Consider the following 14,883-nt stretch of genomic DNA (forward strand, 5'->3'; position numbering starts at 1 on the left):
CGCCAGGCCGAGAATCAAACCTGCGATGACTGTGTCGAGGACTAAGGCCTCCATATGTGGGTTGTGTTTAACCCAGGCGCCACCACAGCACACCCCAAAGATGATTTTTTTAAGACTACTTATTTGGTTTCACACAGCACACTGCTTGATGGGAAACTGTGTTAAGATCTAACTGTTTTGTATGAGACACTGAGCTGATTAGATTGAGAGTTGCCACAATGATGTGCATCAGCGAGCTTGCCAATTTGGGCCACACTAAAAAGTGTGCGGTGGCTGCTCTGGTGGAAAAGAAATGGGGGTTGGTGCCTAACTACCTCATCAAAATTGCTAGTAACCCATACCCATATTGGCGACCCAGCTACGGTACATATGAGGTGAAAGCTTGACAATGAGTATCAGCAAAACTCTTTTTGCAAAAGTTTTCAAATTTATGATAAAAAAAGCCTCTCCAGATTGTGCCACAGTGTGATATAATATAAAAAGACTTTTGGTTTGGTTTTCACCCTTCGGCTAGTCTTTTTCATTTCTTCCATATTATTGCTGTTTCACTCGTACTGCCTTGGTTCACCTATAGTAGTGCCTTTTCAAAATCAGGTCAGGGTCTGGTGCTCAGAGATTCTTGTGTCACTTTGTTTTTATGAAGTTACTTCTAGCATCACCTCAACACTTGGAGGCTTAGATTACAATTAATTACACATTGGATGCTGATTCATTGTGTCCCATTCCTTCTTGTTGACAGTTTGCTTAAGAGGGATTTGAAAGACATCCAAGTCTTTTAAAATGTTGTGGTTTTATTTTTTCATTTTATATGTAACATTTCAAATGTCTTTTCAAGACACATATGACCATGTAATGGCTTAGAAGAGTTATTTAATTAATTCATTAATTTCTTTAGAAAAACAAATCTTCAGTAACCAGATTTGATATTCACTTTGTATTTATAAAAAGCACCACATCCAGTTCATTTCTAACCACTTTTACAAGAAATCTGGTTATTTTAAGGAACTATTAGCATAGCAGTGTCATTCTTTTTTTTAACATGTTCAGTAAAAACGTGTGTGTGTTAGTATTTAGTCCAGTTGAGTTTTATGCATCATCAATTTTACTTGGCAGAGACATTTTTTGTTCCAGCTGGACATTTTGAGACATTTTGTGCTGCCTCAGCATGGCAAAGAACACGATTAAGAAAGCTGATATATTATTTCAACAAAACCAAGTAAAATGCCCTTTGGTTTCTTTATTTTTTGACTTTATACATACAACTACACCAATTAATTAAATTACACCTTGATTGTGCTGATACTATAGAAATATTTGTTAAAGCACAGGGTTAATACTAACATATTTACTTTCTGTATTATTTTCTTTGTCAGTGTAGTCCACCATACAATAAAATCCTAAATGTGACCTTGTTTCAGCTAAATTTCATTTATACTTATGAGATTGTGCCTTACCACCATTTCCAAAATGCAAACTATCATATGTAGAAAAAATCTTGTGAGGAAGAAATCTATTTAAGGTCTGAATATATTTTTGCATTCAGTGTATATATTTTGTGGAAAACACACTGTGTGAACACTGTGATGTTGCCTTGTCATTATGCTTCTTAAACGCTTTTGCTCGAATATGACCTACATTGAGATTTGGATCATACAATGAAGCATTCCTGATTGTGGTTCTTAAGTTTTCTGTCATTAAAATACTGTCAAGTTACTATTTTTCAAACAGTTTGAGCGCCATGGCACTTTCCTTTTTGTAAACACAAACAACAAAATCATATACAGTACAGACCAAAAGTTTGGACACAACTGTGTGTCCAAACTTTTGGTCTGTACTCAACACAGACCAAAAGTTTGGACACACTTTCTCATTGAATTCAATGAGAAGGTGTGTCCAAACTTTTGGTCTGTACTGTATATTGATTGTGTGGATAATAGGAGAACAGACAAAATCTATATTTAGAAGCTGGATGATCTGAAGTTTGACAAAACCATCTTTACTAAATAATGGAGTGTTGTGAATCTACATGACCAGGGATAATCCCAGTTCCTATTCTGACATAATTCAAGAAAAAATATTGTGAGTCTTAGAAAATAGAAAATTACCAAACTGGCTTGTCCTAATTTGAAGATAAGTCCAACAACATGCATGTTAGGTTAATTGGTCTCTCGAATTTTCCGTTTTGTATGAATGTGCGCATCCATGGTTGCTTGTGCTGTGTCCCTGTGCTATCCTGCCTCTTACTCAATGATCACTAAAGTCAGGCACCATCATCATGCTTGCTAACCTACAAACAACTAGGATTTAAGTTGGTATAGAAAATCAATGGATGTTTTTATATATTTATTATTCTTCTGATCTGATATAGCACTATAGGTATGCAAGATCATAGAGGTCAAACATGTCGATAGTCTTTTACAGTCTAAATTAAGTCACATGATATATTTTGATAGTAGGCCAATGTAAAATGCTGCTATACTGTACTACATCCAGGTGTTTTATCCCACAGATGGTGTGTACAAATCAAGTAACCTATAAAGGTACTAAATTACACTTTTGTTTACAGAGTAGATTCTAGTGCTCTGTCACCTTTGCTGACCTATCACAGAGACCTCTTTGGGATTGTATTCACCTCTCATACTTTGTGGTCAATGTGTCTTGATGTTTTAGTCAGTTTGGCCTAGAGGGCATCATAACCACAGGTTAGTCCTGATCCTCTCTTTCATGCTTTTCATTAAAAGCACTACCCAACTTACTGTTTCAGGCAGAAATACTCAGAGACTAGAATGGAGGCAAAGATGGATCTAAAAGTCAACACTAGCAACCTTGCACGCCCATAGTCATGGGTCATTTGGCAAGATCATGTTGGAATTTGCTTCTGTAGGAATTCCCTTTTCCAACGTTGATATATAGTGAGCAGGAGAAGTTCAGGAAACAGGGATGCACAGAGGTCAAACAAAGAGACAAAGCAGACTTTAACAGTGTTGGAAGAGGAAATAAAGGCCTGAGTGTTTTAAAGTTCTGGTGTCAAGACCATGTATCTCCACACTAAGAAAAACCAATGAGAGGACTTATAGCTCTCTGAAGGGACCCTCATCTTCAGGATCCGCTCACTTCAGAGCTGCTCAAATGATCAACTTTTGAAAATGTGCATTTTTCTAAGAACACACCAATTATTTTCCCCCTAAGAAAAATTATTAAATAAGAAAACTTGATTCATTTAAAAAAAATAATTAGTCATAAGGTGGACACTATATGTCCACCTTGGGATAAATAATAAAAAACTGTTTACTGATCTAGTTCCTATTATTTTTGTTATAAATTAATATTTACCAGCCATTTTAGATTAACTTGAACGTTCTCAAATTAGTCAAATGACAGCAAAGTCAATGTATTTTGAGGTCTGATTTGGTAGATCACCACAGAGTAACATATTTTTGAGAAGTGGAACAAAGTGATAGACCCTTTGAACCTTTTTACAGATAAAAACATGTTGTTTGTATTTGTAGTAGGGCGCCTTTGATCTAGAAATCTAGAACTTTAAATTAAATCCAGTGCAACCACTTTCAATTAGAAGTCACCTAATTAATAAATAGCATAAAATTGTGTCATTTAATTTTTGAATCTTCAAATGCTCTGTGAAGGCCTTGGAAGAAATTAGTGAACAAACAGCATCATGAAAACCAAGAAATTCACAGGATGGGTCAGTGACTAAGTTTTGGAGTGATTTCAAGCAAGGTTTGATACTAAAACAATATCCCAAGCATTAAACTACTTAAAGAGTAGTGTTCTATCTATAATCTTTAAAAAATGAAGGAGTATAGCTCAACTTTATGTCTAACATGATATCACTTTGCTTGCTAATCTGACAGGCTTTGGAAGGAGAACACTACTTAGAAAAATACCCAAAAAGCTCATGATAATTCTGGATAAGCCACCTACACCCACAGCTCAGGCTGGGAGAATCTGTTGTATGTATAGTTAAGATACATACAGCAGATGTATCTTAATCCACAAATGTAGAGTATAGGAAAGTGTTAGACAAAAATCCATTGCTAAAAGTAGGCCAAAAGAATGTCCGTTTAAGTACAGTCAGCATGACAGTTTTTGCACATGTAGTAAAATAAAATGTTTTCTCAAGTTAGTTTTTTCAAGGCACTATGCATCATGTAAAACTGCCCTCAAAAGCAAGTTTTCATGATTGCACAGTGGATGTTTAATATGTAAAACAGAAAAAAAATAATCCATAATCCATCCTGCATCAACAATGTTTTATGGTTCGCCCTCGGATGTCAAATATTGCATCATTATCTTGCATCTTCTGATGTCTCAAATCTCCTTCAATGCTCCTTGGAAATGATGATGCATATTGTAGACAAGATACCGTAAACTTATATAACATCTTCAGGAGGAGCTTACAGTTTCAAGAAGAACAATAGCTTTTTGTATTTACTCTCATTTCCTTCCCTAATTGAGTCACAGACCAAAGTGAAGCAATACAAAAGCTTTTTGTTAGCTACGAGAAACACCTATCCAAACACATTGTGCAAGGACATACTGGAGCAATTAATAATGCTCAGAGGCCAACTAGCCATGGACTTGTACAAGTGAAGTCAATTTAAGCCAGTAGGTTAGGTCCAGCCTGGAATGTCTAAAATAATGAGGACTACAATTACCAAGGTATTTTTGCTGTTTTACATCTCAGAAAATAAAAGGAATGAATCATGTTCACGTCTGGATATAGTTAACTGTGAAATTGTGAGTGTGCAAAGGAATATATTAGAATAACCTTATTTTTTATATATAATATATATTATTTAGTAAGACAATTTATCAACAGGAATTGGTGATTTCTTTCATGTTACCGTGTCACTAAAAAGTATACAGTTCCAAATTTTACCACTGTCACGAGCTAATAGAAAAGAGAGAGGGAAAAAAAAATCTCACTCAGCTATTCAGTCCCGTATGAGAATACTTAAAGACTTCTGCTGACACGCTTTCAAAATATAGTGGTTCCCTTGGCAGGTAGTGTGATTAAAAGCAGCATTCCCGAATGTGTTATGAAATGATCCAGTTTTCCTTTGTGTAGAAATGATCTGTTGGTTCTGTAGGTGTTAGTTATTTCGTTATGTTTTCCGAAGCTTCCCCCCATTAACACGTAACACTTAGGAGATCGCGCAGTAAATGATCGACTTGCATGACAGTTATGGGTCTCTGGCTGCAGATGACAGGGTGCTTTAAGGGTGCAGTAAATTATTTTGAAAGTAAAAGCAAACCTGGGTGTGTGTGTTTGTGAGTGTGTGTCAGGGGGCGGGGGGATGTTCAGTTGCAAGGAGTAAGCATGCCATTAACATTCCCCTCGATTAGGATACACACACTTCACATTTCATTTAGTTGACATTTGTGTAGGCTTCTGCAATTAAGGTTATATGGGGCTTTTTGCAACCTATCGCAGCACATGCTTGTACATCAGGGGGGCTGTTTGAGGGAGCTGAAAGTAGGGTTTAAAATGGTTAATTGAAGCAGTGAGGGTTTTATTGGGGAGCTGTCTTTTTGCTGCATGCTTTTCCAACCCTTTGACCCACAGGCACACACCTGGTACTGGGTCAGGTTACAGCCAGGCTTCAAGGCTTGCAGGTCAAGACCTGGTGCTTCACAGGCCTTCTAATCCCCTTGCATGGCAGCATTTTTGACTGAAGGGCTAGATCTACACAATCCTAGACTTCATTCTTTAAAAAAAAAGTACAGGACTGTCTCCTTTGCTTAACTTTCTTCTTTTTCCTTCCCGTCCTTTAACCAAGAGATGATTTAACACGAGAAAAAGGTGTTAAAGAGGTTTTGCGGAGTATTAACCTACTGTGATTTATGAGCTTACTGAATTATGAGGGGAACATTTTGTCTTTACATGAGTTTATGTGTATGTGCATCCTTACACAGCATCATTTGGGAAGGGGGTAGAAGGAAGAGATCAGGTTGACCTTTGTATATGTATTTTAGTCATTTTTCAAGTTCTGACAGAGATAAATTTTAGTACTCCATCATAAATGTTTAACATTAAAGGCTTAGAGAACTACCTTAATAGACAAAACACTGATATGAAATTTGTAATTTGAATTTTGCATTTTCTCTGCTGAGAAATGTGGTAATTTCCAGCAGCTAAAAAGAGTGAATAAAAGGACTACTGATTAAAAATTATGTCTAAACACACTCCTACCAATATGACACCAGAATGCCTGCTAATTATGCCCCAGATCATTCTCCCAGGCAGTGCAGTGATGAGCACACCAGGGGGAGCAGTTATACTGTTATTGTGATCCACAATCGGACCGTTCTAAATTTCCATCCTAACTTTTTTCCAAACCACAGAATACATATTTCTTTGGTGAAATAATCAAGTTATTTATGGGTTTTTTTAATGGTGATTTGTTTCACAAGTTGGCCATTTGCTCTGCCTAAAGAGGCCTCTGATGCTTCTTGATCTTGATCCTGTCTATATCCTCAAACACCCCAACAGAGTTGAAAATGTTCATCAGTTTGCCAGTTTGCTTGGTATTTACTGGTAACACCATTCCTCTTATTTTTTTTCCCAGTTTTACTTATAGAGAAATGTTGCTCATTGCTGTAGACCGCCAGTGCCACTTACCACAGTCCGATTACTCAGCGCTTCTGTTGCAGCCTGTCAGAGAAAGAAAGAAGCATAATGAGTTAAGCGACTGTGTGTTCACCGCCCTGCATCAGTAGCCTTCAGCAGTTTCAATAACACAAGTCAATGTGTGGAGTAAAAGAAAAAAAAAATTGTGTGTGACAAGAACAGCTACCATACTGACAACGAAAATAACAAGACAAACCACGACACAACAACAAAACATTTATTCCTACTCTAGTAATAGATCATGACAAGCAGCTGTGTCAGTGTTTGGAAAACATCTTGCTAAATGTATTTAACCTTAGCAGTGCAGTAATATGGAATGACGTCAAGGTTTATCTGTGGTTTGGATAGCAACAGAGCATTTTAATATTCACTTTACAAGCCATCTTGAAGAACCAATATTTTCAGTACAATTAGGAATACAAATTTAGACTTATGTTCAAGGTTTTCTGGAAAGCAAATGCATTAAAATGTTTAAATTTCTTAGCATTGTTTTTGTTCACAATATTCCAAAAATGTGCATGTTGAAATATATTAAAATCCTTTCCTTTGGCATTAAGAAATCAAATGTTTTTTTGAATGTATTGACCTGTTTTTTCTTTTGTTCTTTGTTTTTGCATGTTTCCACTGGGATTTTGATAGTTTATCTTTGGGGATGAGCTCTAAGTCTTTGAAGCAGGAGGGCCATTTTGCCATCACCCTAATCTTCAGCTCCCTCTGCAGATACACAGTAAGAGTGAAGCTTTGCACAAGAACACCCAATAAAGCATTAGTTTATTTAACTTGTTTCCTTTTTTACTTTTATTTATTTTTGTACTCAGCATTGTATTTATTTGGCAGTGTAAAACATTCCTCAAGGAGATTAAATTATATTTTTTCAGTTTGTTTCCGCTGCTGTACTGTAAATAACAACTCCTTACAGATTTAGAAAGATAGAGATTGCATAAAAAAAGAAATGAATGTCTACAAATCTAACCATGGTAATAGCAGGCAGATTATCATTACTCTTGTTGTTATTATTTGCTATTATTGTTATTATAATTATTCATGCAACAAAATCAACAGACCTTATGTAATACTTGTGTTTGGCATGTTTTAATAAAGTCAATATAAAACATTGTAAAAAAGAAAGGACTTTTAAAATGCTACGTCTCCAAATTGTAAGGTGGATTAATGTAATTGTGTAAGCTGGTGGTGGTGTGTATATTTTTTGTGTTAAAATGGCTGTGGGGGCTCCATTGCCTCTTTTTTTCTGTCCAGGATGAGGTAAATGGGTCTATTACCACTCTTCTTTAAGTTGGTTATTGCTCCATATAACTGACATATGGCACAGCTTCCATTTTTGTCCCCGACAGTTATGGGGCCGCACTGATCATGTAAAGAATTTCTCCGGTGCCCTTGGTTTAATAGGATGTGTGCCTTACATCGCTGATAAATACACCCATTTGAGAGAAGTAACTGGGAACTGCTTGCAGGTCCGGCTCTTTATCCGGATCTGAGTAGAGAGCAATATAACAACAACATAGAGATCTCAGTAGAAAGTGTTTTAGGACATGACAGCAGAGCTACCAATTGTACCTCTGGCAGATGGCTCATCTGATACAGATATCAGGGAGGACACAGTATTTTAACATCACTTCTAAAGCAGAAATGCTGAGCGGCTGTGACAAGCCAAAGACGTCCTGCTCCTTTTTTTTCTTTTTTTTTTTTGTCCTTTAACAGTGATCGCTGAACTTTGACACACAGATTCCATCTTCTCACCCCTGACTTCCTGCCTTAAAACAGTAGAGGAGTCCCATTGCTATTCTTCTGCTCTTGGCCTTTCTCTTCCTTTGGGAATTACCCGGAGTTATACTGCAGCGAATAAACTGTTTATTAAGTTTCCACTCTGTTAATTTTCCCACTTTGTTGTGCTTCTCAAAATCTCAGACTACGTCAGTTCCTCCCCCTTTCTGAATCTGTGACATGAAAGAAGCATGGGAATGATAATGTTTGAAAGCTGCTTGTTATAATGTTAGATAAGTTAACAAAATCATGGATAGGTATTTGACTAGGTCATTCTAGCAGCTTCATTTTCCTCCCTCAGAAACCAGCAAAGCATGTCTTGCTAAAAAATCCATCCACATTTAGTGTTTAGATTTTTGTCCAGAAAGTCTCAGTATCTTATTCCTTTCATCCTTCCATCAGTTTTTTACTGTACCTGAGCTGAAAAACAGTTCCATACATTTTCCTTTCATACATTGTGTGACATCCAGAGAGCTCTGTGATAGATTATGTTTTTCTAGTATTTTATTGGCTTTTCCAAATTCAGCAAACCTTAAATGATAGAGACCATTGCGGTTAAGTTTATAATGTTTCTTTTTAGCTCAACCCTTAGAACTGTCCTGGTTATTATTATAACTCACTTGTCACAAATCTATGAGTTTTTACCTGTCAATGGCTGATTTATTGTGAAATTATGTTGTTCTTGCTCATTGATTGTAACCTCGGTGATTCTCACTGCAACAGTTAGAAGGTTAGACTTACATCAGAAGTTTTATAACAAAGAGGTTACAGAGGGCCAGAGAAAGATTTTTAATTTCACTAGTCATCAGATTTTTTTTTTTTACTATAACCTTTTTCAATTATATCCGTTCCTTTTTGTGGTACAAATTGCCCACTGACACTGCAATGCGCCTCAACTCGCCATAATGTTTGCAAACTGCAGACTAAAGAAATGAATGTGCTTAAAGTATTTAGGAAACACATATCCAATAAAAACACCCTCAGTTTTAAGGCTTTTAAAGCCCTTTCAAAAGTTTGGCTCAGGTTATTAGATATGTTTTGATTACTACAATGCTGCTGACTCCACATGAACCTTTCAAACAGCACAACTGCTTCTAGTATTCTTTTCCAAAAGCAGAACAATTTAATCAAAGCTACAAATATTATTTCAAACAAACAATCTGATGCAGAACAAATAGTCACTCACAATGTAACTGTTTGCGTCATTTTCTGTGTAACATGCAATTTATGTTAGTACTGTGTTATTGCAAATCTTCCACAAGGACAAATTTAGCCTCTGTTACATAATCTGTTAATTGATTGTAACTTTTTTTAGGGTAAAAACTCTGAAAAAACTAAACAAGTTTACTTTAGATAGGCAGCTTTCCAGGTTTACATTACATTTTATGCCTTCTCCATCTCATTTCATTATTACCACACATGCAAAGCAGTTTCACACGTACAAACATACGGGGGAAAAAATGAAAAGAGAGCAAAAAAATCTCTTTAATTAAAAAAAGAAAAAATCCTGTGAACATTTCTAAGGATGGGGGTGGGGTGCGAAGCCATTTACACTTCTAATTTAGGGCTTCTTTATTCACAAATGTTAAATACTAATGATTGGCCCCCATTTTGAGCTCAACCCCCACTGGAGGCCTGTTCAGGATCTCCACTGAGGCATTTGTGTGCGTCTACCCTGCTCCTTTCTTCCACTTTTAGCCACACAGGCTCAACTTCACAGGACGGTCGACAGCCCGTGGACAGCAGATGAAATACTAAAGCAGCATATCCCGCGCCTGTTAAGTCCTCGGCTAATTAGCAAAAATGGTGTCCTTTCTTTTCTTTTTAGGCATTTGGTCTCGGGGGTGGCAGAGGGAGGAAAAAGACAGAGAGAAGGAGACGAAGAAAGGAGGTAGACAGTGAGCCAGGGAGAAGGCAAGAGAGCAAGGCTGGAGCAAGGGAGTGACTGAGGAGGAGGAGAGGCATCTGAGCTCTCAGCTGGGCTGTTTTGAAAACACTCCGCTGAAAGCCTCTCACTTAATTCATAGCTTTTGTTTTTGGACCTTTTGTGTTTGCCAGTTTGACCATATAACATCATACATCTGGTCTATAGATTTTTGGGGGCTTTATTTCACTCAGGGACCCGCAGAGTCCCCCTGGGCTCAAATTCGAGTGGTAGTGCAACATAAAAGCACCTCAAGTGTGGACTAAGAGAGAAACGCAAAGCAAAAAAAGAAGGACAGAGGGGAATGGGATGGATTTTCTACATCAAGGGTTTTACAGTCTCCAGTTCTTGTATGTGTTGTCTTACCTGTTGGGAAGTGCTTTTGTGTGACTCTACACTAAAGCGTTACACTGTCTATACTTTCGTCTGTGGCATTTGAAGAGTGAGATCTTGTTTAGAATTTTAAATCAAGCATAAATTTCAAGTAATAATACACAAGAGAAACAATCTGGTATCTTGCGTAAATAATTACTAAAAGTTTACAAGGAGCTTTTACTTAAAAGATTCTGTCACAAGTAGAATTCAAATGGAATAATAAATTGGACATACTGTATCATCTCACATATATCAAAGTGTAGATGACTTAGTTCTTAATAAAGTGCGCCTATCTTCCCAATCCCATTTTTGTCATAGTAATGAGACTATTTGCTGGATGGTAAAGCTGTCAATTCTTTTTGGCAAAAAGCCTCCAGTTTTTGTAAGTTCTTGGGCTGTCTTGTATAAACTGCATGCCTCAGATCTCCCCAAAAGTGAGTCAAAGATACCTAGGTCAGGAGCCTGAGATGACCTCTCCGGGAGCTTCCTTTTCCCTTCTGTACTCAATGATAAGTCAGTTTGCTCTGGTGTTTTCCTAGAACATCCCAGCATGTCACATGTTCAGCCTTTGAGCTGATGAGTGCAAATTTTTTCTCCAGCAGTTTCTGATAACGTGCTGCTTTCATCTTAACATCAATTTTGACCAACTTTCCTGAGCTCTTTTGGGTCACACACATCCAAATCATCAGTCTTTGTGTTTGAAAGTTGTAATAATGCACTTTTCATTGTGGAACTTGTTGACTCTAAATGTCAACAAGGTTCAAAGTTCAGTTGTTGTTCTGAGTTAACTTGTGAGGTTTGTCTCAGTGCTGTTTGGTGTATTGTTTGCAGGCTGCGACTTTATTTTTTTCTTTTCATTACACGTGTAAATAATTATTACCATTTGAGTATAGAACCACTAGGTGCAAATGTGGCAATGGCTTAAAGCTTCATAAAACATCATTCATATTAAGTGCTGTGATGTATTGACGTTTGAGCTGTATTTGGGACATGTAGATGTTCTGTTTTTCTTGGCCCCTCTCTGATTAGCCGCTAGCATTAGCCTCTGGTTAATTGGACTTGTATTATGCTAAGGTGTTGGCTGTACAGGATCAAACCCATAATTTAGGATAATTTGGATTGTTTGATCTACCTGAACACTGTGATCAGGTTTACCAAATTTTTAGATTGTTCTTTTTGATCAGTCATCAATACCTAAACCTTTATTTTCACTGAATGCAACCCACAATTGTTGGAATTTGTTGAGACTAGACTCTTCAATTAATCAAATGCAAGTGCAACTTGGAATAACTTGGAGAAAAACTGAAAACTTGCTATTGAAAGAGATTACATAAATGCATGTAATGTCTTTTTTGTTGCTTGCAAAATTCACCAAGAGGTCTGTAAAAATGTCTTCTGTTACCACACATTTTTTGTTTTAAACTAAAAAAGGAATTTGTTGTCTGGGGTTGAGGGCTGGAAATAAGAATTTTACTTCAGCTATTCAACAGGAATAGCATAAGTTCCTTTTTGCAGCCCTTCTAACTTACTTCAGAAAACAGGATCTCTGTTTTCTGGTCAGAGTGTTTTCCGTTGTTTTAATTTATTTATATAAAAATGTATTTATAGTCACCAATTCAAGTTTAATTCAAACTTAGTAGCGTTCAAATATATTGACTCAGCACTCCAACTTAGTGAGATGTAAATATTTTTCTAGCAATTAATCTATTGTTTCTATTCTTATAAGTTGCAAAATACATTTTCTCCTATAGCTGTTAGTGTTTTTCCATTTTGCCTGTAAAACACAAGACGACAAAAACAAAATATGTACACATGAGCATATAAGATGGACATTAGAAGAGCTGCAACAATTACTACCCTACCCCAACAATAAGAGGAAAAACCCCAAACATGGACTTGGATAATAAATTAGGAGCTGTCAGTGTTACAATGTATATTAATAGTCACACCTCTTTTTAATGAGTTTGGCATTGGCAGCTGAGAGGAAATACAAGTCATCACAGAGCAGCTCATGCACACCCAGATGAAAGAACCTATAATAAATCTTGTGAGAGCAGGGCTCACCATAAATATGTATCGCAGAAGGCATCTGTTTTACATTCTGCATATAAATCAGCCAGAGTGCTGAATATCAATGAATCACAAGGCAGACGCTTGATTTGATAACAAATCGACTCTGAACTTGGGAGGGAAGAATTTAAAGCCCTAAGAGAAAATGGGGAGTGCTGAGGTCAGTTAAGACCTGTGAGACTCTGACATATGTCTCCTACCGACAGATAATGCAACAGTTTTGTTTTTGTCCGGGGGAAGGTTTGGAACTAATCTTCAGTGGGTTATCTTTTCACTGCTCCTCACTCTTCCACACATCGCAGGTGATGACATTACCTGAACCCAAACGGGTGGCACTCTAATACTGAGGTGGAACAATTGCAGAAACAGTCATCACCGATGTGTTGCTGCACATCCTTCCATCCATAGTCTATACCAGCTTATCCTTGCCGGGTTGCGGGAGGTTGGTGTCCATCTCCAGTTGTCATTGGGCAAGAGGTGGGGTACATCCTGGACAGGTTGCCAGTCCATCACAGCAGTGTGCATGAGTTTTTTTTAGAAATATTACAACATGTAGAAAACTGACCAAATAAACAGCACAGTCTATCACATAACATTGCATTAAAATAAGCTGACTTTTATGGCTATAATATGACAAATTGTGATAAAAGTTATTGCTCTATAGATGCATTCATACTGAATTGTTTGGGGTTGAAAAGAAAATAATGTACTCTATTCCCCTGGGTATATTTTTCACATTATGTAAGACCCTTTACTTCCAAAACCACTACTGTACACTGTCTGCTTTTCCTTTTTTGTGGTCTCACAAACTACATGCTTGCAGATAATATTTCCAGTGAAGAAGCCCCATTGAAGATGTTACAAGGTTTGCCATATTCTAAACCCTGAGGTCAATACAGTGGTGTTGTTGATTTTGGTTTCAAAGGGAATATCAGTTTTGAACCCACTCTAGTCAGTATGGGTTGAACAATATCACTAATGCATCATGAACACATAGAAAAATAAATCCCTCTTTGTATTTATTTTACTACGAATCCAGAAAAAAAAACAGCTTATAAGTACTGTTAAAAATGAACGGGTTGCAAATACTTCCTTTATTTCAATAAATCATTCATGCTAGGCAAATATGTAAAGGATGTGTAATTTTTTTTTTCTGATGGTTAACTGTGATTCTAAAGTACTTTGAAATATCTTAAGCAGAAACAGTTTGATATTTCAGTTCATCGGTTGTTTTTAAATCGTCACGTTTCTAAGTTCTTTGCTTCCAAAGAGAATGACCTCTTTGTACTTTTATAAAATGGATCTTGATAGCTAGTTCCCCAGGATTTTTGAAGGTCTTTCGAAAGTTATTTTGAACTTTGGCTTTTTTTTCATTTATTTTCTGCCCAGTCCTTGGACCTGAACACGATGGCATATTGTGCTGTGTGTGCTTAAAAATGACCAAATCTGACAAATGGAGGACAAAAAACTGTCAAGCATAAGTAAAGTGTGTAACATTTCTGAAAGTCATTACTTATAGAACAGATAAATAAAGACCTTCCTTAGGACCTGAAAAATCATCCTTCAGTTGATGATTTGTATTCAAAGATAATTTATAGCAACTCCTTAAGAATTAATGTTTTCACTAAGAAACTTTTCATTCATAAGGAATATTCATATATTCATATATAATCTTCTATATGCTGATTTATCACTTTTAAATTTTTTTACCTAGGAGGACCTTTTTTAGTCTCTATGGTTCAAAAGTCTTGAAATATCTTATTGACAAACAAGTATTCAGCTGAAAATGAAACAGATACACAACTGAAAATCAGCAGCCAGTATGTATTAATTTTGGCTAATTTCAGGCAAAGTTATTATGAAATGGGCAGGGAAAACTGGACTGCATCATTGTAGGTCTTCTATGTCCAGATCATATTTTTTTCTCCCTCAATAAATTTGTAGTATATTTAAATAAAATTCCAGTCAATTTTGTTCAGAGAAAGCTTTCAGAAAATGTGTTTTCCTTTTAAAAACAATTTTTTTTTGCTTTGAATGTCATTACTTCAAAGCAAAAAAACTTTGCTTTTCATTGTTTCAG

The sequence above is a fragment of the Xiphophorus hellerii genome, chromosome 2 (assembly GCF_003331165.1).
Source record: "Xiphophorus hellerii strain 12219 chromosome 2, Xiphophorus_hellerii-4.1, whole genome shotgun sequence".
NCBI lineage: Eukaryota > Metazoa > Chordata > Actinopteri > Cyprinodontiformes > Poeciliidae > Xiphophorus > Xiphophorus hellerii.